This window comes from Parasteatoda tepidariorum, chromosome 12 (assembly GCF_982258835.1).
Source record: "Parasteatoda tepidariorum strain Cologne lab strain chromosome 12, Ptep-v5.0, whole genome shotgun sequence".
Lineage (NCBI taxonomy): Eukaryota > Metazoa > Arthropoda > Arachnida > Araneae > Theridiidae > Parasteatoda > Parasteatoda tepidariorum.
Window position 1 is genome coordinate 57,888,010 of NC_141766.1, and position 24,349 is coordinate 57,912,358.

General features: G+C 27.0%; 1 protein-coding gene across 4 annotated transcripts in view; it reads left to right on the forward strand.

Annotated features, from left to right (window-relative positions):
- Positions 1–2,348: 2,348 nt before the first annotated feature.
- LOC107453509 (G protein-coupled receptor moody) overlaps positions 2,349–24,349 on the forward strand; it is a 51,612-nt gene continuing 29,611 nt past the window's right edge. Inside the window, exon 1 of one of the 4 annotated variants that reach the window (XM_016070377.4) lies at positions 2,349–3,442. The gene's annotated coding sequence lies outside the window, so the exon portion shown is untranslated. Of the gene's footprint in view, positions 3,443–22,680; positions 22,871–24,349 lie in introns of those variants that run through there. The other 3 variants (XM_043046187.3, XM_043046188.3, XM_043046185.3) reach the window with 3 other exon arrangements.

The window sequence follows — 24,349 nt, forward strand, 5'->3', positions numbered from 1 at the left end:
TATAAGAGTATTTTAAGTAAATATGACGCCTTGGTACTTCTAGTTTAATATGACTCAAATTTTAATTGAATTAAGCCATAGAAAATATGTGAGTGCTTTCATAAAATATGATAAACATTATAAAAATCTGTTTTAAATGACTTATTTGGTTGCAAAAATTTTTTTTAAAAAATTCACAAACTGTCTACCCTTATACACTGCTAATTGTAAAGTTTACATTTAAGAGTTTGAAACCGTTTACTAATAGTATGGTAAAAAACTATGAATGAAAAACTAAACGGTATTGTTACCATTTAAAATTAGCAGGGTTTCAAAACTGTAGAAATGAAATTTAGCTGAATATTGAAATTACATTAGAGTTAGGCTACGCTAGATTTTTTGTTAGGAAATGGACATTAGAATTAAGTTGTGGGTGAGTTATGTTTTGCCAAGTGAACCGCGGCTTAATCAACTATTGCCATCTATCATGAGAGATACGAGAAATAATAAGCTTTTTCATGTAAAGCAACTCTGTGATGCTTCAATCCTTGCATGAATAAAATCTTCGTATTCCAATAGTCCAGAATCACCAATTGAGGAGTGCAGGATAGTGTTAACTTCTCATGTGTTGAAAAAATGGAAGAAATAGTGTGTTGTTAATCCTGGAATCCGAACCCCCATTCGAACATTAATAAAATGTTTCACTAATACATGTTTAAAATATAAAATAACTCTAATGTTCATTTAACTAATACAGTCCCCTGCCAAATTATTAGACGCACTATAAGATTCCATGTAAAATCTTAATTATCAAGTGATACTATCAGCTTTATTGTTTTTATGTGACTGAAACCGGTTTGCACATGTTTAAGTTAGCGTATCAATTGGTTAAATTAGACGATATATAACATAAATTTGACATTCAGATAAATTATACGATATATTAGATAAATATAGAATATTTACTATATCAATCATTATATTAGTATATTATAATAATTAGATCAAATTATTAGTCGAGTTTTTAAATAATTACATGATTTGCACGAGTTTACATGAATACTTGTATATTTAAATATACATGTAATAGGTTTAAATTCGGGAGATTTTTTTACATACTTATATACTTTCTATTTGTATTTACTTTAACGTATTGCATTGCAATGTTAACCCATTGATGCAGCAGCGTAAACAAATGCAAACCGGTTTCATTCGAATAAAAACAATACAGCTGTATAGTATTACCTGATAATTATAATTTTACGTAGAATCTTATAGTGCGTCTAATAATCTTATATAGAATGTTAAAGTGCTTATAGTCATAGAATCTTATAGTGCCCCAGGGACTGTAAGATAGAACGCAAATAATAATTATATATGATTGGAATATATTTATTATTTTATAATTTTATTATAATATAGTTAAATTATAATTTTATAGATATATTATAGTTAAATCAGATATATTATAGTTATTAATCAGATATATTATAGTTAAATTATAATTTTTTTAATATTATTAAAGAAAAATATCGATACCAAATTATACTATCGAAAAGTAGTAACAATGCCAAGTATCGATAGTATCAAACGGAAGAGTCACCCACCACATTTTTAGCGCCACTAACTGCGTGAACTTTGAAAACTAATTTTAACTATTTTCTTGTAGGAAATCTGCAAGCACACGTTTTTCTATTCATTTTAATTAAAAACCAACAGCCTTAATGATGTTAAATTTAATGGATAATAAATTATCTACTCAATATTTTTTAAACCTGTTCATCCTGTTGCAATTTTTTTTATGTATATTTAATATCGCATTGAAAACAAAAAAGAGAAAATTAATTCAAAGTACAACTCGCATATCTTACAAAACTGAGGGATCTAGCCTTACTTTAATGCTTAACTACGCAAGTTAAAAATACAAAGTTACTGATTTTTACATTAAACTTTTTACATAAATGCACTAAATGCAGTTTTTTGCCGTTGGGAATTTTTTAACAATGAATCATTTACTTTCTAATTAAAAAATAGAAAATAAACCTTATGAACAATAAATAAATTGAAGACAGAGACAGTGTCATACTGTCTGGTACCTTGCAAATGCTGCGTCACTTGATTTTTCCGGTTAATAAAAGCAATTCTAATTGAACAAGTGGCTATTATTGATAAGAAGAATCATCTCCAAAAGAGCTATCACTTCCAGCAGAAGTTCCGTTTTTACGTTAAAGATGCAAAGGAAATGAACAATGATAATGATGACTAACAAAAACATTTATTTGGGTGCTATGGCACGTGATCAGTTAAATAGCAGGGTCCCGCTAATTAAGCACCGAGGTCGACTTCTGTACTCATCATGGTGATCTCGTTCTCAGGGGTGGGTAGACCGGATGGAACGATCGCTGATGCATCCTGCCTTCACGCTCACTCTACGATGCAACATGACGTCATAAATTGGTCACAATTTCTAGTCATCCCCAGCATCTCGCTCATCATTTCTTCTCCTTCTTAAGAGAAAACATCATCTCTTAAGAGTAGGTAAGAATGATCTTAGAAAAACAACGTTGAATGAAAAAGTTTTCGTCTTGGATAAAAGCACGTGCTCTTCCAACTACGGCTACTTCTTGGAATGTGGAATGTTCTTAGCGTTATGTATTCAGCTGAATCAACTAATAAATCTCGTAACGTAAAAGTTTATATATTATAAAGATATATTTCTTTGGATTTTAATGAAGTGAAAGCTTTTATCGAGAGTTTTAAACCGTGAATAGTTTTTATTACTTACAAGTTATCTCTATGTTATGCAATATGCGTGATGACAAAACAAAAATATAAATAGAAAAAGACGAAAATATAAGACAGAAAAATATAAGTGTTATTATTTTTATTTCTAAAGCAACACATGATTTGATTTGAATATTTTTGGAAAATATTTCTAATGAAAAATTTTATTCCAACATTGATAATCTTTATTACTTTTTTTAAATCAGAAATTTGAGATAAATTATTCGTTTTTTTCTAAGATTTTTTTATGATATTTAGGCGTAAATTTTCCTGAAATTCCGAAAAGATATTTTGTGGGGATTCATTTCCTATGCTTGAAATCATCTAAATTTCTGCAATAAAAATTTTATTGTCTGAGAAACAGTATTTCCTACATTTGAAGATTTTATTACCTTACACATATTTTAGATATTTCTGATACTTTCAACCGTATGAAAGTAAATTTTATAGAAGCCCAGTGACTTTATAAACATAGATAGCTCCATATACGAAAATAATTATCAAAAAATACAAGTTTATTTATATGTGAACACTTTAATTACTTGAGAAAAGTGTTCGTTTTGCTCGATCATAGCATAACTTCCTAAATTTGAAAAAGTGCAGTATTATGTGTAGTGGCATGATTTTTAGAAAAGGATATTTTTCGTATATTTCTCAACTAGTTACCTTTTCATCCTAGGTAAGATCATTTTATTTTATTTCAAATTTTCGAAGTGTTATGATTTCACCCAAATTAAACCAAATTTTTGAATTATTCTTATTAGTTTAAATTTTATGTTTTTAACGTTTGTCACATTTACTTTTTGCAGCATAAATTGGTAAAACGATTTTTTTTTCAATTCAATTTGGAATCTATGGAAATTAGTATTATGTATAAGAAATTGTTTATTGTTATTTATTCTAGTTTATGTTCTTGTCTATTAGGGCTCTATAAGCCTTAAAGTATTATTAATAGAAAAATTTTAGTTTCATTTAAATACCCGCTTTAAAAGAAATAAAATAGATTTTTTAACTACTTGAAAACCGTATTTTTTGCAATAGAAAACTATGCATATTTCGCAACATCTGAAAAATATTGAATAAAAATATTCCCGAGAAAGTTAGCAAGTTCTACTAAAACTTTAGTCATCACAGAGAAATTTTTAGCAAAATATATTATTTTTTGTAGTAATTTATTTGGCAGTCATTAAATCTATTTTAATAAATATTTAAATTTATTTGACAGTCATTGTTTTTATTCGCTTTATTTTAAAATTTTAAATATAAATTCTGTGATTGATACATGTGATTTTTCTAAGTGATTTCTACCATGTGATTTCTTTAAATTTCATGTTTATTTTTCTAATTTAAATGTTTTTTAATCTAACATATTTCTTTTATACAGTAACCTAAAATTACGATTAAAGGTTTTCCAAAAGTTATCCTTAAAGCTTGAAGATAAAATAAAATATTTCTGAGATTATTCACAAAAATTACTTAAATTTAAACAGAAACTAAAATATTTAAAGTAGAACAGGAGCCTTATTTCAAACGCCACAACAACACTTTAATTAAAAGTGAACAATGGATAGTAAAAATGTTTGCACAGCATGAAGACAAATCTAAAACAATATTTTACATGTGCATAGGACGTAAAAAGTACATGAACAGCAATTAAAAAAAAAAAAAAAATTATAATATATATTTGACTACTTTTCAGTACTACGCATGTAAATATATATTTATTTCAAAAAATGTAGTTAAATGTACTGTAATAAAATATATCAGTCAAAATTTTAAAAAAAAAATTATTTTAAAAAAATTCTAAAAAATTTCAGAATCCAAAACTAGGGTTTATGATTATCATTAATAATTTTATTTACAAGTAATTTAACAATCCAAATCTTAACTACAAGCTTTATGAATTCATCAAATTATTTTGTGCTTTGAAACAAGTTACTAAAATAAGAAATGTTAAAATGACCCGATTAGTGACCGATTATTGTGATTTTTTCACTGCCGTGCCCCGGAATTATAAAATCCGTAGTAAGCAGTCAATTTTTCTATTTTTTAAATCTTAATGGACACATAATAGCATTTTTTGAAAAACATTGCATTTTGTTGAATTGATATTTCTTATATTTTTAACAAATATATATTTTTTGTTAAAAAAAATCCAAGCTTTATAATTGGTCCAGATGAGCATTTTTAAAGAGGACGAAGAACAAACATCAAGCTAATTCTAATAACCAAAATTCTAATAATTTGTAAAATACCTATCTGAAAACATTACTGTGAATAATTAATTGTAAAAATATCATTTTTGGGAAAAAATTAACTTTTCACTATAAAGTTCCAACAGCGTCCCGGGGATTTATGCTTGCAACTGTAGCAAACTAATGAGAACTGTTTTAAATATTTCTCCCAATCACTTCAAGTTTAATTGCCAAATAAAAATCAATTCTCAGAGTTTTCTCAAGATTTATACCTCTTAAATGCAAATTTTAGGAGGAATTATTTTTAGCTCTTATATATCACGCTATTTAAATTCTTATATTATTAATTCATTACTAAATTCGTATTTTTGCTTTTAAAAAATATTTGTTTTAAATTAAAAAAGTTAAATGCAGCTGCTGTTTCAGAAAATAAATTGAAAATGATTCTTAACAAACTAGAAAAATAATAATATTTCACTAAAATTTTTAGAAAAAAAAATTGAACATATTTGGAAAATCTTTCCCGCTACACTGATAAAAAACTATAAGCTGCATATTTACTTTAAGATACAAAAGCTTTCAAAGATTTTTTCGTTTTAAAGTAGAATTCGTTTATGCTCTTTAAAATATTCTAGATTGTTTCAGAATAAATCTTCAAAATTCTTTCACATTGCGTAGGTAGTGTAAGTAAAGTAATTTCACAAATATGCATAGATTAAATATTTCAGTCAGAACTTTAATCCCGTTTCGTGATATAGACTTTAATTTAAATGAAATCGTAAGAACATTCTTAAAATTTTCAATCAAGTCCTGAAGTATTTAAATGTTCTAGAGGAAAATATCGAAATAAAAATGGTGTTTTTCATGGTTTTGAAAGCTTGAGTTACTGAGTGCTAATTAAAAATTAAACTTAAGAAATGTTTTAATATTGTACCTAAGAAACTAAAATGGCTTTGCTTTTAATATACGTGATATTTAATTGCGAAATATGAATGTAAATAATTAAACAGGATTGCATGAAATTGCGATTCTACCCGAAAAAAAATGCTGGTAAAATTCTGGTACGGTACTGTATGGTAGTGACATTTTATTAAAAAAGAAACCGTAATTCTGGTTAATAAAATCAAATACACGGCATTTAAAACCATGCATTTGGTAAATTTTCCATTCATATGGTAACGGTTTACTGGAAATTCCGGTTTGTTTCACCACAGATTTAATGAAAAATACAAAAATTAAAACTGCATTTAACCAAAAAAAGAATAGTTTTTACCTTATTCTCTAAGGTATCGTGATAAAATTACTAAATTTTGCTATCTTTACCAAATTTTATCACATGTTATAAAATCATATTTTATTATTAATTTTACCAAAATCATTACCAAAGCGCCTCGGTAAAAATTATCAAGCTTTTTGTGTCCATAGAGCCAGAAACTTGGTAAATTTTAACATATTCTGGTAGTTTTTACTATACTTTCTTTTCTCAGTGTTACTTTTTTTCATATATTTAGGGAAAGCAATATCAAATTATATATGATTTTGCATAACGAATTCCATAATTATTTTTAAGATATCTTTAAAAACTATTGAAATATACAGTAGAACTTAGTGCAATAACACTGCCAGTTTGTTGCAGTATAAACATTTTATAGAGTATGAAAATATATGTATTATTAAAACAATTCATAGTTTATGAAGCTATGAAAATCAACAATCTCCATGGAACTAACTTCTTTTATTTGGGTATGGTATATTAAAAGGAATAAAAGCTTTGTGAAGAGATAAAAGCCGGCATTAAAAATCACAAATCAAATACTTCAGTTGCTAAAATGTCACGCAATTTTCAATGCTTCATAGACACATCAACTTCAGTGCAAAATACTGCTTATTTGTTTTCATTCATCACCATTTACTTGCTTTTTTGCACTGAAGATAATGATTCAATGTAGCGTCGAAGCTTGTAAGCAATTCTAATTACTGAAGCATGCACTGTTAGAAATTTCTCGGAAAAAATGGTTAAATAACAATTTATTTAACTGTTATTTTACCATAATCAATCAAAACAGTCAAATATTCATAAATGAAATGGCATTCAAACTGATAATTGTGAAAAAAACATTTACTAACCGCTTTCCCCTTATACGGTTAAACCAACAAGAATTTTATCCAGTCAGCTAGGCCTAGCTAATGAAACCGCTTAATTCCTTGCAACTTGTTACATATTATAGCTGAGATGGCTGTCATGACCGAGATGCTGGGACCCGAACTTGGGTTCGAGTCTCAGCGTTGACACCACATTGTTTCCTCCGTACCCTTCAACAAACGTAGAAGTTCCAGTGTCCTGCACTCTCCAATGCCCATTGCTTAACAAAAAGTCTAGTTGCTATATCCAATTAAATGTCCTTTCCACGATCCTTTTCCAATAAACCATGTTATTTGTAAATGGTTAAAAATCCGTTTATTTTTGTATCCATGGTTTCATAGCCATACTAGTTGTAAACGGTTTCAAAACCATAAAGGTAAAAATTGCCTTCAGCGTAAACTTTACGGTTAATGGAATTTACAGATTGCTACCGATTATTTTATCATAATTTAAGAATGAAAATTCTAACAGTGTATGATTTGGGAATTTTAACGTTGGTCTTATATTTATTGCGTATAGCTTATAAGTTAAACAATTGATTACTTTTGAATATAAATTTAAGTCAAAATTTTAAATTTTTAATGATATTATTTTAAATTAATTAGATTAGATCAGATTTAAACATTTTATTTAATGTATCTTAAGTTTTAGCATTTATTCTAACATAGAAAATGTTATTGTGGGAGATCCATATATTTTTTTCAAAAAGATAATCAAATCTGTCATTATGAAAATAAATATATTTTCCACTAGCCTTGCGAAGCATTTTTACTATAGCTCTTAATTAAAAATTAACATAAATACAATATTACGAAAAATCTTAATAGATATGCCACGAAAATTGTACAAAGTATGCCTATCAATGGCCAAATGAATGCATATTTTACATATTAAGTGTAACCATTACAGAACACCCTATTTTTCTGACCGGCAAGCGTCTCCTCAGATTTTTAATATTTGATTCAATATAAATTAAATGTTACTATTACTTCTAGAGCCGGGATAGCCTATATATATATATATATATATATATATATATATATATATATATATATATATATATATATATATATATATATATATATATATATATATATATATATATATATATATATATATATATATATATATATATATATATATATATATATATATATATTACTTTTATAATAATTTTACTGTGTAAAAAAATATTCTCTAATTGTCAGAGCAAGTTTTCAAAAATTATGCAATTGATAACGAAATCATTCATTAGGGCAGTGTTTCCTTCCCAAAGTGTGGTACGCGTACCCCCAGGGGTACGGGAGCAGTTTAGCGGGGGTACGCGTTCTTATGCGAAATATCTTGCAACAAACGAAAATTTCAAAAATTTTATTTAGAAACAAAGCTAGTCATGAAAATTTACGATTACGTATTTTTCTATTGGCTTTTTTTTGCTGAGTTAACAGATAACAATATATATATACAACTCTAAATAGGCATGCATGAAAAATATTTTACACTATATTCTTATTAGTGATCGAATGAGTGGTTTTTATGCTTCATTTTTGACATTTTCTTCTTGGACAATGCATTTAATGTCTGCTTAACGTTCCGTCCACTTTAGATTTTATATTTTTGATTGAAAGTAATTTTAGTTTCTTTTTCTCCTACAATTTTTTTTTTCAGAATTTGTTTTTTTATTGTGAGTGCCACTTAGCAAAAAGATATGCTAACAGTAAGCAAATCAGTTTTTAAGAAAAAGAAATATTTATTTTTGCACAAACTATGGGAAAACATTTTTATCATAGCTTATTATTATATAATAACATGAATACAATAGTAAGAAAACTCCAACTAGGCATGCATAGAAAATAATTGTGGCTATGAGTGATCGACTGAGCGGTTTTTAGGTCTCGTTTTTATCATTTTCTTCCTTGGAAGTTGCATTTAATGTCTGCTTGCGTGGGAGCTCTACATTAATTCGACGTGAAGCATTGAAATATGATAATAATTTATTACCGAGTCTTTGTCATTTCTATTAGACAGTTAGAATATGAGAAGGTTAATAAATTGCAATTGTTGCTTTCCTTCATTCGGGTTAATAATCTTCATTTATTTCAGAGTTATCCACTCTTTTAAATTGAGCTTAGAGAATTTGCTTTTAGAAAAGATTAAATGAAGGTCATGCTGTGCTATTAAAAGGAAATTTATCTTACAAGAATTTGAATGACTTTAATGCGCTTTGTTCTTGTTTTGCGAGACTATAAAGATTTAATTAAAATTCATTCTTTTTTAGAACTTTAACACAGTATACTTTTCCATAGCTGAGAAGATTAATAAATTATGAATACAAAAAATTGATAAATTATAAAAGGAAGAAAAAAATTATAAAAGGAAAAATAGGAGAAAATTAATAAGTTATAAAAGGAAATTTATCTTACAAGAATTTCAATGACTTTAATGCTATTTATTTTTTCATGAGACTATAAAGATTAAATTAAAATTCATTCCTTTTTAGCATAATATACTTTTCCATAGCGGAGAAAATTAATAAATTATAAATGCAAAAACTAAATAAATTATAAAAAGAAAGAAGGAAATTATCAAAGAAAAAAAAAGGAGAAAATTAGTAAGTTATAACGAGAAATTTATCTTACAAGAATTTGAATGACTTTAATGCGCTCTGTTTTTTTTTTTTTTTTTTTCATGAGACTATAAAGATTAAATTAAAATTCATTCTTTTTTAGCATAATATACTTTTCCATAGCGGAGAAAATTAATAAATTATAAATGCAAAAACTTAATAAATTATAAAAAGAAAGAAGGAAATTATAAAAGAAAAAAAAAAGGGAGAAAATTAGTAAGTTATAAAGAGAAATTTATCTTACAAGAATTTGAATGACTTTAATGCGCTCTGTTTTTTTTTTTTTTTTTTTTTTTTTTTTTCATGAGACTATAAAGATTAAATTAAAATTCATTCTTTTTTAGCATAATATACTTTTCCATAGCAGAGAGGCGCTATGGAATTAGGACTTCCATAGCGGAATAAATTATAAATGCAAAAAAAAAAAAAATCCCTTAAATTAAAAATACTATTGATAACATACTATTGAATAATAAATTTCATAAATTACAAATACATCCAGGTATTGTGTTTCATTAAAGAAACATATTTTGCGAAATAATAAACCTAAACTCATAAATATATTTTTTTTTATTGTCGTAGTTCATTTACGTCGCACTAGAGCTGCACAATAGACTATTGGCGACGGTCTGGGAAACATCCCTGAGGATCATCCGAAGACATGCCATCACAATTTGGATCCTCTGCAGAGGGGATGGCACCCCCGCTTCGGTAGCCCGACGACCTGCACGCGAAGTCGAGCACTTTACGGTGGAGCTGTTTAATGAGGACCCATACCGCACACCCTCGATCCCAAGGCAGACTGATCCAAGTGGTCACCCACCCACACACTGACTGCAGACAGTGATGCTTGACTTCGCTGATCTGATGGGAACCGTATCTTAACGATCAGTCCACTGCGGGACATATATTCTTTAAAGGATTATATTTAATAGCATAATTTTCCTGAACTCATAAATGCATTTCATTAGAGAAACATTTGTTATAAATTTATATCCTAAGCTCATAAAATATATTATAGTTAAAACAATACTTTATTTATTATTATCATTAAGCATACATAATATACCCTACCTATAGTAATCGTTATATCTGCATAAATTATAGCATAATGCTTGCAGGAAATATTAGAGAATCCTTGCAGAAATTATTACTTATTTCAAATATAAAATATGATATTATTCCAACAGAGTATTTTACAGTTTCCTCACAGAAAATATAACATTACAGTTTCAGAAAATACAGTAAATTCCTGACAATATATTATCATTCCTGCAGAAGTCACAATATACTCTTTACGGAAAATATAATATTTTTCTTATAGCAAATATAATATTTTTCTTATAGCAAATATAGTATTTTACTGAAATTAGCGATCTAGTTTCTCAGTAGTCATCTTTAGTATAATGTAACTAAACTCGATTGTGAGAAAATGCATCTAGATACTATTCATATTGGAAAACGCTTTACTATTCCTATTAACGCATTAACTTATTAACTTATTATCCTATTAACTTATTCCTAACAAAAAAATATATTTTTTTATAGAAAATATAATATTTTTCTTTACAGTAAAACATAATATTTTACTGAAATTAACGATCTCAGTCGCAATCTTTAAAAACTAAACTATATAGTGAGGAAATGTATTAAAATATTATTCATACTGGAAAGCGTTTAACTAACTTATCCATTTAAACACATTGTTATCACAAAAAAGCTAAATTCTTTACTTAAATATTAATAAATTAATACTACCTTTAATTTGAATGTGTAACATTTAACGATTAGTTGACAATTCAATAAATGATCAAATTATTAGATAAACTCTGATGATTTAATTGAATAATGTTGATAATAATTATTATATATATTTAATTTAAACAGATGAAATTAAAGCGAGAGATCATTATTTTTACCATGTAATCTAAATGTGTAAAAATAAACTCCTCAAACAAATTAATGAACTACTTGCAACAGTTTATTCAACAAATAAATGAGTTTAAATTAAACGTAATCCAAAACACTTTCGAGTCGAAATAGAAAAAAAATAATAGAATAAAAAACAAACAATAAAAGTTTTCCCCATTTTCATAAAAATAAGCCTTAATGCCGTGGATAATTAAATTAATAATGTTTCCTAATAAAACTTTACCTTTAGTGGTTTATTGATTATGCTTTTTGCATTTTTACAAATTAATGTGAAACACGATAAAGTTTAGGAAGTAATCAACTTTATATATTTATTTTTTCCAATCTAGTGTTTAAAGAAATGATCGATTCATTTTTATTTAATTGTGATTTTTAATAATTTCAAATTTGTTTTACGAAAAGAGTCAATAATACGAGCTTAATAAAATTAACTATTTCTAAACGTACTTGTATTTATAATCTATATATTATTTAAAAACCTTGTTCCTCAATTTTCCAGCATATTCTGATATTTTGAGTTAATGAAATTGAAAATAAAAATAGTTAGTTATGAATCAGAAATTAGTAAGATTTATGAATAATTATTCACTTTTAATTTTTTTCGTCATTTATTAACTTGAAGAACACTAAAAAGCAATCTTTAAAAATTCAGTAGCAACAAATAATAAATATAAAATATCTCTTAGCCCACTTTTCTTCATTTGACCCAATTTTTATTATTCATTTCCTTTCTATTTTTATATTGTGTTTATCAGTTAATAATGTACACTGATAAGTGAAGTCTAAATATCTATTTTAACATACCTATTTGAATCTGGGCAAATCTGAAATATTAAAAGTCTACATAGAAAAAACTTTACACGTAATATTTCTGATAATGCCCGCTTTGAAACCGTAAGTCCAAAGCACACTGTTAAAAATTTCTCTGAAAAAATGGTTAAATAACAATTTATTTTATAGCTATTTTACCATATATTGAAACAAAATAGTCAAATAACCATAAATAGATTGTGTTAACTGTGATTAAAACCACTTAGTAGCTGGTTTCACCTTTTACGGTTAATCAACCAGAATTTTATCGCATCAACTAGGCCCGCCTGAAATGAAGCTACTTTGTTCCTCTTCCCTAGGTATATGCTATAGCCGAGAGGGTCGATGTGCTATTGTGATGGCCGAGAGAACTGGGGTTTGAGTCCCAGCTTTGACACCACAATCTTTCCTTTATTTCTTGTATCTTGCCCTCCTCAATTTTTGACTATTAGTCTATGAAACTTTCACTCAAGAATAGATGACAGCACTATAAAGTTGCTAAACATAAAAGAGTCTAAAAATAGAGTTAAAAAGCGTATAGTTTTGTATTCATGGTTCTTTTGTATTCATGGTTAACCATACTGGTTGTAAACGGTTTTAACGTCGTATAGGTAAAAAAATGTTCTTTACCATAAAATTTACGGTTAATTGGATGTACAGTCACCTGTCGATTATTTTACCGTAATTTTAAAATGAAAATCTGGGCAGGCTCTGTAAACTTTAAGAAAACATTTGCCATAGAGATATCGTTATTCGAAGGTAGATGGTTACTTGTTATCGTTTGATATTGATGGAGGACAGAAGCGATTGATATCAATATCAATTATATTTAACGAATAGTCATTAGTTTACAGAAAAGTTTTAGAATAAAATTTGGTTTTGATTGTTATCGCGTCACAGTTCTCTAAACGTATGCGATGGTCCAGGATTCCTTATTATATGTGATCCGATAGAGTACGTAAACACAACCCTACGACAAATTTTAAAAAGAGAGAGAGACAGAGATGATGGTACTTACCTGATCTCCGCCCCAAGCTCCCTAATCATGTTTTGATTTTTTCGGCTTCATTTTTAACTGAAAAAAGTGCATAGAAATATTGTAATTTATGGCATTTTTCGCCCAATTTTTAAAACATTGTAGAAAGATTCTATATTAACATTAGAAAAAATATATCTTAATTTTTTAAACTTTATAAAATTTTATAAATTGTTCTCTAAAATGAGTTGTAACTAAAAAAATGTCTTAATATGCTTTATTCTTAAAAAGGACCATATGGAAGGGAGAAAGAGAAGTTAATAAGTTTTAAGCAATAATTGTTTCGAATATCGCCATTGCTGCATCTTTTCTACTTCTCTAATGTAACTCCTTTCTAATGTATTGTTTATAAGTGTGATATATTGCATATTACACTCTATTTGAGAGGAATATGAAAAAATTTAAAGTGAATAGTTTTTAAGAGATAATAAAAAATAGTAATTAGTATAAGAATAAAATTAATATATAAGGTTTTGTTAAAAAAAAAAAAAAATTTAACAAAATATAAACGACATAAATCTATGTGCTTCAAATCTGTAAGTCTTTATTAACACTTCTTTTTTATTCTTAAATGTAATTTCACTTTTAATTGCATTAATGTGAATATAAATAAATATTTTTAATGATATAAATAAATAAATGCATGTAATATAAAATAATAACAAATATAAATAAATAAATATTTTTAATGATATAAATAAATAAATGCATGTAATATAAAATAATAATAAATATAAATAAATAAATATTTTTAAAAGCATTGAAATGCAAAATGACTACACTATAAGATTACCCAATCGATAATTCTAATTGCATAAATATAATCCCTATTTTAAAATAAAATCCTAACTAACTCTTAAATAATGTCTGTCCAAATATAATTAGAGGACTATTGTATATTTTAATAAGTAATAAATCAAAATCATACTTCTAACATTTATGTATTAAAAGATGAGTAAATTAAATAGTAACAGTCATTAACATCAATCTCTACTGTAACTAAAAGCAAAAGGAATTCAAAACTTTCTTCCTTTTATATTAAAGACTCTTCATCATTATTTTGTTTGTTTTTTTCTTGTAACTTTCGAAAATATCTAAATTGGCTTTTGAAAAGCACGAAAACATTTCTTTAACTCTTTTAAAAGCGCAACTATTTTTTCTTATTCCTCAGTGAATTAAGAGACTCAAAAATTTATAAAACAAACACAAATAAAAATGAATAGAGAAGAACTTCTTTTGCAATAATTAATTATTTCTAATAAAAATAAAATACTCAATGTTGTGGTTTTATTATATTAAGGTAATTTTAAAGAAAAATATATCAACTTTAAGAAAGTTTACTTCATATCTTTCAAAAATGGCTTGACATATTCAAGGTACCTTAAAGTTAACAAACTGAAATTAATTATTATAATATATGGATTTTTATGAGAATTCATAGAGATACTTTGAAAAAAATTATTTGCTCTTTTCTTAAATTTTGAAAATGAAATTAATAACAGTAAAGATTGTCAAGGGATATCAGAATTGTTGGTAAATTAGTAGTTATATAGAATTGATAGTTAAGGTAGAGTCTATTTTTTACAATACAACAAGATAAAAGGCTAAATTTTTTTTAAAAATTTCATCATCGAAATTTGTTTAATATTTTATTTTAAAATCTCTAATTCTTAAGTACAAATAATAATTATAAGTCTCCGCTTCAAAGTAAAAAATTTTAGTTTTAATTTTAAGAAAAAGGGAAAAGCAGTTGAATACTTTATTTTAATGTAAAATAAGGTTTTTATTAATATTAATTTAAGCATCGAGAAAAAAAAAGAATGGTCAAAACTACCAGAATATAGTCAAATTTACAGTGTTTCTAGCTATATGGGAACACAAAAAATCTCGATAATTTTTACCAAAGCACTTTGGTAATGATTTTGGTAAAATTAAAAATAAAATATGGTTTTACAATGTGTGAAAAATTTGGTAAATGTGGTGAAATTTGGTAGTTTTATCATGATACCTTAGAGCATGGCATAATTACCATTTATTTTATTAAACTTGCATTTCAGTTTTGTATTTTTTTCTAAATATGTGGTAATAAGAACTATAATTTTGAAAAACCAGAATTTCCAGTAAATCGTTATATTATGAATAGAAAAAATTAATGGTTTAAATACCGTATATTTTGGTTTCATTAGCCAGAATTATGATTTTTTACCAGAAATGTTGTTACCATGCAGTATGGTAATTTTACCAGAATTTTCTTCTCCATGAATAACTTTAACTAGACTATTTGTTTTGCAAATAAAAGATTTGCATCAATACTAAAAGACATTTTTATTGTTTAAAACAAGGAATCTTTCTAAAACGTCTTCAACATTTTAAAATATTTTTTCTCTTACAAAGTAAATTTTGATTAAATTCTGAGAGTTTTTTATTTAAATCAAATCCTTTCTGTCATTTTCAAAGAATTGTGTCTTTCTTATCATTAATGAAAGAATAAAATCTGGAAGAAATATTTGATTACTTTCTGCCTTTGCTGGAACAAAAAATGAATCACTAAACCTAATAAAAAGTTGTACAGAAATGATAAAAAAGAGTTTTAACATATTCAAAAAGAAATATTCTTTATTATTGCGATCAAGTTTAATACAGTTTATACTCATCCCAAATGTTTAAATAGAAAATATTCAAAGAATTTTTTTATGTTCGCATATTTTCTCGAAAAGAAACTCCATTGTCATTATTTTTAACTCAAAAAATAGATTTATTTAAAGAGTTTTTTGACCATTGTTTGATAACTAAATCGAAGTAATAAATTGATATCTTTAGAAAAGAATTTTAAAAAAGTATATCGAATTATTTTTGAATCATTTTAAAACTACCATAAGGTTATTTTATATTTGATACTAAAATGCTATTTATTCAGAAACTCCACAAGTTAAGTGACTCTAATTACCAGTACATAAATTAATTAATTTTTTGAAAATTATGTCTTGTTCATTAGCAAAAATAAACTGTTTTTTTTCTGTTTCTTATCTTTTTCTCTCTCAGCTACTTAGTTTTTTGCTTATTTTAGTTTTATTTCTCACCTTTATATTTCCATTTTTCGTTGGTAACTTTTCGTTTTATATTTTGAATCACTTTTGTTTCTTCTCATTCTCGTCAGGTAAGTCTGATAAATGGGCGCTTGTTTTAGAGCGCTTGGACTGTTATTTTTTATTTACATATTTTTGATATCGAATTTTTAATTTATCTATTTTTGAATCGCTTTTAATAAGGCAGTATCCAAGTACTTCAAACAAAAACGCTTAAATGAACATTTCAGAAACATAAAATTGGGTTTTGTGTAAGTTCTTTAGATAATTTGTTTAAGAGCATGAAGCCTTGTTTACTGTTTTAAATGAGCTAAAAGGTAGTATTTTCTTTTTCGATGGTCGCATTTAATGCTGAACACTAAACTGCATCTAATTTCTTGGTAAGTAATTATTTTTTATATAATATTATTCCCTACATTATGGATGATGACAAGGTAAGTTTTTATTTAATTATTATTTTAATAAAAACTATTGTAAATAACAACTTTATTCGAAAGATAAAACAGCATTTATTACTTTTATTGACAGATGCATAAAATAAAATGCCAAATACAGCTCTTTTTGAGGAAAAAAACTTGCAAAAAAAATTACTAATATAAATATTAATATATTTAAAAAAATACTAATATGTAACTAGCCGCGATGGCTCAGAGGATACAGCGTTCGCCTTTCAATGAGATGAACCGGGTACGAACCCCAATCGAAACGAATTCCACATCGGACTTGTACCGACCACAGTGCTGACGTGAAATATCATCAGTGGTAGACGGATCATGGGTTAGAGTCCCTTCACCGTCAGGGTAACCGAGGGGGGTTCTCGTAATCTTACCCTCCATGCAAATGTGGTTAGCTCCATCAAAAAGTCATACACGAAGGCAAATTTCTCCCAATACTTTATCCAGGAGTTCCCTTGTCTTCTAGATTGGGTTCAAAATTACAAGGATACGTAGTTAAACATTAATTGTCGTTAGGGCGAAAATTGGGCCGGCTATTCAACGACGGTTATAAGAAAAAATATGATGCCGAATATAATAAAAAAAAATTTACGCAAATTTAAGTACTTCCAAAATATAAAAAACGTAGTTTTGTTATAATTTTTTTATTTAGGTGAAGATTATTTTATGACTAAAATTTTTTAACTATAATTGACCATAGTTTATAGTTTTTTTCTTCGCACAATTTGCAATGGCAATCAACTAATTTGCACATCAATTTGAGTAGAAAATATCTCTGTTCTGTGTCTATGTTTATATTTAAACACATATATGCATAAAAAATAGATAAATATAGTGGAGCAAACGAAAATTGTTGAAACATATCGAAAAATGAGGATAATTAATAAGGTACGGGAAACAATATTTGCGAAATGATTAAACCAATTTGGGAAGGAAAAGGAAAATAGTGAAATAAGAAAAGAAAAGAAAGATATGGTTGAAATTGGATGATAACCCTAGAGATGCAAGATTTAAAAATTTAAAGAAAAGAGATGTCGAAAAATTAGGAAAAATGGAAAACCAGAAATTCCATTAGAAGAGTTGTCAAAAAAGGCAAAATGATTCCCTGAAATCTAGATCAGTAGCTATGAAGCAATGCTGAATAATTTCAGCTGAAGAAAACTCAAATCAATAAGTAGAAATTCATATATGTAGAGTGATGGAAAATCGTTCAATATCTTGATTTTAGAATTCCTCTTTCGCGTTCTATGTGAATAGTAGCTTTAAGGTACTTTAATTTCACAAAATACATAAACTCACACTAACTTGAAACTTGATGTAAACCTCAGCTATTGTTTATAATGTTATCTTCAGGGTTGGCGAAATTTTAATTTGTTAGCAGGCGAGATAATTATTTTAAACTGAAACTTATTAAAAATTTTAACAATTTAGTGAATAGTTAGGATTCAGATATTCCAAAACGAAATTGCATTTATCGCTTATGTTTATTGTCATCGACACAAAATATTCCATATCAATTAAATTAAACTAAGAAAAAAATTATTAAATAAATAATCCCAAGAAACTGAAGTGTTTAGACATTACCTAGTTTAAAGACCCCATTTGCTTCATAAATCGAGCAGCAATCGACATGTTTCAGTCACATCAGCTCATCTTGATGCCCTAGAATCTTGTTTTATTCATATGAATGCTGATTCCATTGTTAACGGCGTAAATGAACTACAACAACAACAACATCATCTTTTTCTCATTGGCTGCTGTAGTTTTTCTAGTTTCGGTTCTCACCTTTATTTTCCTATTTTTCGTAGGCAACTTTTCTTTTTATATTTCAAATCACTCTTGTTTCCTCTTATTCATGTCTGACAAGTCTTGAAAATGGGCGCCAGTGCTTGACCGCTTGAAACATGTCTACTGTTTCCCTTTCAATTTAAATATTTTTGATGCGAATGAAGCTTTTTAATCGAGTAAAAATAATTAATGCCTAAAAATAAAGTGCACAAGTTTCCCGTTGTCTTATAAATCAAATTTCCATTAATATAAAATTTAAATTTTTAGCTTAACAATAAAAAACGAATTGTATTGACAGCCATATAACTAATAGATAAACAGCAGCTTAAACATTTGAAAGTTTCTTTACTTTAATTAAATTTATAAAGGTTTTAAATGAAATAGAAGGCTCATGGGAACAAAAAGTTTTCTTATGTAGCAAACCATAGAATTTTTAATTTAAAACTAAAGCAAGCATCTAAAGGCACTTTAAAATATTTTCAAAGTTACGAGCGTTAAAAATTTCAATTTCATTAAGAAAATGTCCCCCAAGGTATTGTCGTCTTATATTGTCTCGAAGCGTAATAAAATCTTGACAGAAGCGCTTTCAGTATAAAAAAAAGGAGCCAGTTCCTACCACTTAAATAAATTAATTCCTGATCTGACATTATGGAAGAAAGTTTATTTTAGCACCACGCTTGAGATTTATTAGGCCTACAATCTAAAAATTATTATTTTTTTCTTTTATTTTTTATTTGATATTCGTAATAAATTTTGAATAACGTTTTTTTTACGTGTGTTTAAATTACTTTTCTAAACTTTAAGTAAACATACTAAGAAAAAGCATAAGGATATTAAAAGGTCAAAACGGTTTTAAAAGCAAAAGTTGCAGTTGCTGTTTCGAACATTACAGATAAAACTATCACAAACGGAACTATTATTTCGCTCGATTGCAGCTTTATTTAAAACTATTAATTTCATTTATCTTCTATTTTAGATATTAAACTTAGTTTTGTTTAGGAATTAGTCATTAATTGAAAGAAATTCATCTTTTTTTATACATCGAAAGTAATTTTTCATACATAAAACAGATATGAGATGTTCCATAAAGCAGCACCATTAAATCAAAAAATACTAAGCCCTTCAAAAATTACAAAAGGGTATTAGAAGTATTTTAAATACAGTGCATTTAGTCAGATTTCTTATTTACTTTTTCACCGTTATAGTTTTATTTATTTACTTGTTCATTTTTTGTTTGTTTGCTTACTGATAACACATATTTTGATGAGCATTAGAACAGATTTAATGACTTCATTGCAAAAACATTTCGCTTAAAAAACACGCATATATGTAATAATATATTCACACTAATTCTTCCAAATAATTGTTATTTTATCGATTGTATGTAATGTTTTTACGATAACTATATTTCTATATCTCACATATCTGTTCCCTTATCTCAACTCAACATCAGTGTACCAAATCAAATTCCACCAAAATTTAGAGTAATTTGCTTATTATTATTACATTTCTGGTGCTAAAAAAAAAAAAAAAAAAAAAAAAAAAAAACATAAAAAATGGAAGCTAAGACGAAAAAATTTTTAAAAAAAAATCATCTTGAATATAATAATTGATTTAATGGAAATGAAATTCAGAAGTATTGCACCATCTCGTCAACATTAAAACTTTTCTTCTTCTTTGTCAGCACAGCAGCGCCTAGCAGGCCTTGGCTGCCTCAACAGCTAACAACCGCCAGCGCCTCCTACCCAAGGCAACTCCCTTCCAATTTCTTATCTTTAGGGTTTTCAAATCATTTTCGATGTCGTAGATCCATGTTGTAGGGGGTCGGCCTCTGGGCGTCACCCCTCGGGGTTCTTAAAGGTGACGAATCTCATGGCGCTATTTTCAGAGCTTCTCTATAGATGACCCAGCCATCTCAGCCAATTACTGCGGATTAATTGTGTAATTTGGGACTACTTGTAGAGTCGGTAGAGCTCGAAGTTATATCTGGTTCGCCAGCATCTCCTTTCTTGAATTACGCCAAAGATGGCTTTGAGGATCTTTCTTTCGAAGATGTCTAGTGTTCGCTGTATATCTGAGTTTAGGGTTCAAGTTTCACTTCCATAAAGTAGCACAGGAAGTATGAGTGTCTTATAGAGTTTTAACTTTGTTTTTCGGCTGAGAAGATTTGATCTTAGCTGTCTCCTCAGTCCAAAGAAACACTTAATAGCCATTTTGACTCTTTTCTTGATTTCTGCTCGAAGTATGTTTTGATCGTTAACAACAGTGCCAAGGTATTTGAGTTCGTAAACCGTTTCAAGGGTATGACCATTAATACATAATGGGGCACAGTAGTTTATAGTTGAGAGCGAAAATTCCATTAAAACTCAGATATATTTAAATTTAACGAAACTCTCTAAATTTAACTTGTATATTTTTACAGAAATACGTAATATCAGTCAGTTTTAAGTTTTTTTTCCTCTTGATTTCTCATTTTCTGATCCTAAACATAGTCACTTATGTCACTTATAGCTTAGTAGATTTTTTTTCCAGGCATCGAGGCTTCAAGCACTTTCGATTATTTTAACATCATTCGATAATTTTCAAATGAAAATTTGTACGGATAAAAAAAGTAATTAGTTACATTAAGTCTTATCTTTGCACCTATATTTTAAACTGAGTCTTTTAAATATTTTCTTAATTGATTTGGTATGAACATCACTGACTAAAAAGCTATCGATTAAAAACTTCTTACGCTGTCAGAATTTTCAATTTAAAATTACGGTAAAACAATGTGAATAAGCACAAATTAAAGTACATAAATGGACATACTATAGTGTCAGTTTTATAAACAAGAACCTTTCTCAATGTCTGAACGTCAAATAAATGTAGTGAAGTAAAGAGACAAACCCAAAGTGGTTTAACCAATAGGAACAGAGGAACGAGTTTGAACAAAGAAATGACAAGAGGGAGATAACAAACAGGTGTGAAGGGATAGTGCAGGAACACCAGAGTGCAACATATTTAATTAAAATAGACTTCCAAATATTGAGAAAAGGTGGGATACAGGATAGATCATTAACAAAATTAATAGAATTTTTCAAAATATATATTGGAAATTTTTAATAATTCAGTTTATATATTTTCAAAATTCTAATACATTTTGAAACATATTAGAATTTGATATATTTTGAAAACTCCTAAGAGATTCGTTAATGTTTTGAAGTCTATTTTATTTGATTCTATTGCATCCTGGGGTTTCAGCCAAATCCCCTTACACCTGTTTCATATCTCCTTCTTGTTATTTCTTTGCTCAAACTTGTTCCTCTGTTCCTATTGGTTAAACCACTATACAATGTGTTTGTCCCTTTACTTTTCTACCTTCATTTGACATTTAGATACTGAGGAAGGTTCTTATTTATTGAACTTAAACTATAGTATGTCCCTTCATGTACTTTCCCTCGTGCTTAAAATTTTTGCTTCAATCTACATAGCACAAAGTATACCCGATCCTTTGTTTATGTCACGAAACACCCAGCATAAAAACAGTATAAATTTAGTTATTTGCTTTAAAAAACAAACAGTATGAAAACTTACACAGCAATCTTATTTATGTTTAATGTAAATCTTATTTATATAACTTCTTTAAAAAACAATAACTGAACAGTCTATAAAAATACTTAATTTAATCTATACATATTTATTCTGAGAGGTATTCCTTGGAAAATTATTTTCCTTTTTTTATACTTGTAGAAAAAAATATTTTCTGTTATCACATAAAAGTAATCGAAAAGAAAACATTGGTCATCATTTAAACTCACGTATCTAAAAAAGATATCTTATCTGTGAAAAGTATTCTTTGAAGAAATATAGAAAACTTAATCAAACAGTAAGTACCGGTATGAAACACATTGTAGTGTTCCACTTTTGCAATATAAACAATAGGAATAAGCGAATTAATTACCACTAAAAAAACATTTTCTGAAATGCTTATTAACGCTTAATTTGAATATATATCTGATATTATCATGTTTAAAAAAGTAGCTGACAAATAAAGGTAAGATATTTTTATCTTATTTAAAGCTACTTTTCGTCTTTGTTATTGTTATTATTTATTTTCTTCTTTGTTATTATTTTTTTTATTATTGATTAGGTTTAAAATTTGTTTGGATTTAACGTTTTCACACACTTGTCAAGAAAAAAATGCTGGTAAAATTACCGTACTCTATGGCAATGACATTTCTTTTAAAAAAATATACTGTTTTTGAAATATTCAGGAGGTAATTTTCCCGTTCGTATGGTAACGATTTACATGAAATTTCAACTTTCAAAATTATAGTTCTTATTACCACACATTTAGTAAACAAATATAAATCTGAAAAAGTAAATTTAACCCATTAAATCCTTTTCAATGTCGCATTCTAAGGTATCAAATAAAATTACCAAATTTTACCCCTTTTACCAAATGCTAACACATGTTATAAAACAGTATTTTATTGTTTGTTTTGTCAAAATCATAACCAAAGTGCTTCAATAAAAATTGTCGAGCTTTTTGGTTTTCCCATAGAGCCAGTGGTAAATTTTACCATATTCTGGTAGTTTTAACGGTACGTTCTTTCTCACTATAAATCTAATAATATACTTTCTTTAGTGTCATGATTTTCCCATATGTCTGTTTGTTTGATTATTTTTATTTTTATTTTTTTGCATTTTAATGATTGTCTTATTTAGAAAAGTTATTTCATGGTGGTAAATTTTAATATACAAAAGTAAATAATAGAATTTTCCTATCATTAATAATACCTAGAAGTGAGAGACAGGTTATCAACAAATTTTATTGCTCTTTAATCTTAGAATCTTGTTACAAATAAAGAAAACACATTTCATCTTATTTAAAGTACTATTTTTTGGGCAAGAGTGTTGCTTAAGTTATAAGCTACTAATTTGTTTAAAGTGTTCTTTCATATCAAATAATTCATTCCCTTTCCGACATTTACCGGCATTTTTATTTTCATTTTTACCGTAATGATTGCTCGATTGAGTTTTAAAATACAAAAGTAAATAATCGAGCGCAGTCAATGAATTATGTTTCGATTAAATAATATTACTCTTAATATTAATGATCCACTGTTTAAAAATGTTCTCAAAATTCCCATAATTTTTTTCCTTTTTTGGCGAAAGTGTATTTTGGGAAAGATTCTGGGGGAAGAAAGTTTTTTATGCTTCATTTATTTTTATTCATATTTCTTCAAAATAAAAATTTAAAATTATTTTTAGCTTACAAAAAAATTTTCTTAACTTAATTTATACCTACTGTAATAAAAATTATATAATGTGAAAGGAAAAGTTTATATTTTTTGAAAATATTAGCACTTTAAGTTTCATTTTAGCATAATTGTATATAGATAAAGAATAATCAATTGTGAAACATTTTCTACTCGCTACAAAGCATTTATCTTCTTTTTTATTTTGCTCATAAGGCAGTTTTTCTTAGAAATAATTGGTTTATCTAAGTAGCTGTTACAAAGAAGATTAT